Raw genomic sequence first — 4458 nt, 5'->3', positions numbered from 1 at the left:
TTTTTTTGAGATGGAGCTTCACTCTGTTGCCCAATGGAGTACAATAGCACGATCTGGGCTCACTGAGACCTCTGCCTCCTGGATTCAAGCAATTCTCCTACCTCAGCCTCCTGAGTAGCTGGGATTGCAGGCATGTGCCACCACACCCAGCTAATTTTCTATTTTTAGTAGAGACAGGGTTTCATCATGTTGGTCAGGCTGGTCTCAAATTCCTGAACTCAAGTGATCTGCCCGCCTCAGCAGGATAAGGTATAAAGTGGAGAGAATAGCATCTACTCTTGTCCAGGAAACAATGAAGACCTGACTGTGGGCAGTAAAAGTGATGATTAATACATAGGGACAAAGTCAAGCAGAACTGAACTATTGATTAGAGGTAAGGAAATGGTTTTAAGTCTCTGACTTTGGTGAATAGGCAAGCAGATAAAATGGACTAAAATGGAAAACACTGGAAGAGAAACAGTTTTAGTATGAAAAGTGAAATACCCATGCTGAGTCTGGGGTGCCTATAGGACATCTATATAAGTAAGCCTAGTACACAGTTTGATGTACGGGTTTGGTACTGAGGTTAGAGGTCAGAGCTGGAAATCAGACTTGGGAATTGGAATTATGCAGGCTGCATTTAAGAGTTTAGATATAATTGTGAATCCAAGAGTGTGATGAGTACAAAGTTAAATAAAGGACCTTTAATGAACACCAATATTTAATGTGAAATCTCAAGGAAGTATGGAGTAAGACAGAGTCTCAAAAATGCCTAATGATTTTAGAACTCGGTATCAATTTTAATTAGTGTAATGCCAATGTTGGTTAGAATGGAAGTCAACCTGCTGCTGGTTTCAGAGTAGGTAGGAGATAAGGTTCTAGATTTTGACAGACAATGAAAAACTGAAATGAAAAGGAAAAGACAGGGTGAAAGATGAGAGATGTATGTAAAGAGGATGAGCCACATGGTATGGGAGAAATACTAAGGACTCTATGGTCAGAGAAATTCGGGTTATATCCTTCTACAAAATTCACATTCTTGACCGGGTGCAGTGGCTCATGCCTGCAATCCCAGCACTTTCAGAGGCTGAGATCATCTGATGTCAGGAGTTGGAGATCAGCTTGGCGAAACCCCATCTCTACTAAAAATACCAAATTAGCCGGGTGTGGTGGCACATGCCTGTAATCCCAGCTACTTGGGAGGCTGAGGCAGGAGAATTGCTTGAACCTGGGAGGCGGAGGTTGCAGTGAGCCTTGATCTTACCATTGCACTCCAGCCTGGGCAACAAGAGTGAAACTCCATCCCCCCCCCAAAAGAAAAAAATTCCATTCTTGTTAACCTGAAAAAATAAATTATTTGAGCTTTGTACCTAATTTATCATTTTTAGATAATGAATATTGAGATGATATATTCTATGCACAGAACAATGCATAGGAGACACATTATAAGTGTAAGTGGAATTATTTTTATTGTTATTTGTGTCTTAAATGCCAGTGCTCTTCATGATTCTAATCTCAGTTCACTGCTCTTTGAATTCTGTGTTTTCATATTATCTTATTAATACATTAATCATTGCAATAATCATTACATGCTAAAATTATTCATTTACTGGACACAGCTTAGTTTTCTTCTCTAAATTACCATTCTGCTTTAAGATTTATTTCTCATCCTTCCCCAAGTGTTCTCTGCATTTGAGGAATTGACACTTCCCAGGATTCCTCACCCTTTGGGTCCCATGTACATTCTGCAGTGGTAAACACCGGGTGAGGGAAAGCATAAGCAAGATTATTTCTGGCCTCCTCTTTGTCTCTTCCTCTCCCTGAAGGGATCTCCTACAGCAGACAATCTTTTTTATGGTTGATATTTTGATGCCCCCATTAGTCCTGGCTCTCTCCAAGGAGCCCCCAGTATCTCACTGAATCCAGAAGACCTCTGGTTCTGAACTCTGATGATATAAACATTTTCTCCTTCTGTCCTTGTAGGCCTAATGGTAGAAGAAGCTTTCTGATGTTGCTAACATCCAGATTTCTGTGCTGTCCTTTGTTTCAAATTTCAGCTCTTCCAATACAAGCATAACCAATTATTAAGAGCTGTTTCATGTTTTTCTTTTTCTTTTTCTTTTTTTTCTTTTTTTTGAGACAGAGTCTTGCTCTGCTCCGTCACCCAGGCTGGAGTGCAGTGGCCCGATCTTGGCTCACTGCAACCTCCACCTTTCAGGTTCAAGCAATTCTCCTGCCTTAGCCTCCTGATTAGCTGGGACTATAGGCACACACCACCACACCCAGCGAATTCTTTGTATTTTTAGTAGAGATGAAGTTTCACTGTATTAGCCAGTATGGTCTTGATCTTCTGACATCGTGATCCATCCACCTCGGCCTCCCCAAGGGCTGGATTACAGGCGTGAGCCACCACGCCCCACAATAGCTGTGTTTAATTATAGGTTGAAGTAACTGATAATGGTTTGTGCTTTCCTTGATGGACTCTAACTGATAATAAACTGATTTCTGATACTATGTCTTATTAGTGTACAAATTTCTGATGTGAAAAAAATGCATGATACATACTTGTTGACTAATCAAACTATAGTAAGAAAGACTGAGGGAATAACCTTATAGAGGCAGAGGAAGGAAGCTCATGACCTACAAATACTAAGTTATCACAGTAATTTTTGAACCAATGGTTCCTCAGTTTAGGTCTCAAACAAACTTTCCTAGAGATAGTGTAATACTCATAACATAGAAAAGAGAAATTTAACTTTTGGATAATTTAATCATTTTTATCTTCAAATACTAGGGAAATAAGAGTTTCCAAGAAAATGTCTCTACCATAAAAGAGGTGAAAATTTAGTGGTAGGAATACACAATGAGCAGATTAAGTACATTAGTAGGAAAAGTGCTAAATATTATGATAAGAAAGAGGCCATAATTGTAGCAGAGTTTATGTAGAGGTTTTTCAACCCAGTTAAAATTTTTTAAAAAATAGCTTCTTAGTTGAGATGACATTTAAGACTTAAAGTATGAGTACAAGATAGACAGGGCAAAATGAGGGAAAGGCATCACCCAGAGTAAACGAACAGCATGCACAAGCTAACGGAGTCCAGTGCAGAAATCCAAATTCTCTACACTGACTGGGGTAATTTTGTCAGTGCATTCAAGTATGCGTCTGTAACAGTGTGTGTTCTTATGTGTGCATGGGATGTGTGTGCATGGGATGTTTGTGCATGGAGCATAGGAACTTGTATAGATACATACACACATCTGTATGTGTGTATCAGAGAATGTTTACATTGCTATAAGGTTTTATATGACTACATGCTCAAGCATTCATGCTTCATGTCACTTTGGTATATTTTTCCTGTGTCAAGATGTGTACTTATGTGTTTTCCAGTAAGGGTGAATGTGAAAACTGCTCAGCAAAAAATGAACAATAAGTAACACTGAAAATTGAGCCCTCTTCTCTTAATTTAAAATACAGAGTGAGATTTAGAAGGGCAGAGGATAGCACAAGTATGAGAGTTTAAAGTGTGGTTACTTGAACACAGTAATTATTCAAAGAATGTGCTTAATTTATGTATGCTGCAAAACAGTAACTGAGTGATTATTGTGCATAAGCAACTCTTATTTATTCTGCTTTGTGGGTTATTAGTGGGGACTCAAAAACATGACAAAGGAATTTCAGAAGCTGTTAGATGGTAGCACTGCCTATCTATGTGCTCCCACTCAAGAGGTAAGGAGAGGTGAGCTCTTTGGGGTGGACCCATGTAGGAAATACTTTGAGAAAGAGGTTTTAGGATTACTGAAATTGGAGAAGAAACAATATTATGTCCTCTAAAACCTATTTCTTGAGTCAGTTTGAGGTTGCTACATACTTCCTAAGGATTTGAGTACGGGAGTTTGACACGATTGCCACAGAATGGCTATGTTCATTGCCAGATCCAAACAAGGGGCCTATAGGCATTTTCTTTTCTGTCAGTAGATTTCCTTCTTTTCATTCACAGACAGGGATTTTAGCTGCCATCTCTGACTCTCTGTTCACAATGTTTTCCAGTTCTGTGGAATCACTGCCACAATGGTCTCTTACTCAATTTTTTACTTAATTTCATTGTTTCCATCAACTTCAGTTCTTTATCCAACACAATATAATCACAGCAAGCTCCTCTCACTATATCCAAGTTAGGCTTTGTCTAATCAGTTCTATATATATCCATGTGAATCAATTTTCCTGAATTTCTCTATTTATTATGTCACTCTCACATGCCAGAAACTTTAGTGATCTTTTGCTCCAAACAATAGTTATTTTTCTTGCTTCATCTGGTCTCCGCATCCAATTTCCCTAATTTTATATCACCCTGCCTCCATTAAACACCCGTATTCTCTTCTATCAATTTAACCTAACATGTTGATTCATAAATCTCAGCCTTTTAAACTGCTTTTACTCACATAAACATACTTTTGTCTTCACTAAAAATCAGTTGTTTT

Source organism: Cebus imitator, unplaced genomic scaffold (assembly GCF_001604975.1).
Source record: "Cebus imitator isolate Cc_AM_T3 unplaced genomic scaffold, Cebus_imitator-1.0 Scaffold370, whole genome shotgun sequence".
NCBI lineage: Eukaryota > Metazoa > Chordata > Mammalia > Primates > Cebidae > Cebus > Cebus imitator.
This window is presented reverse-complemented; position numbering follows the sequence as displayed.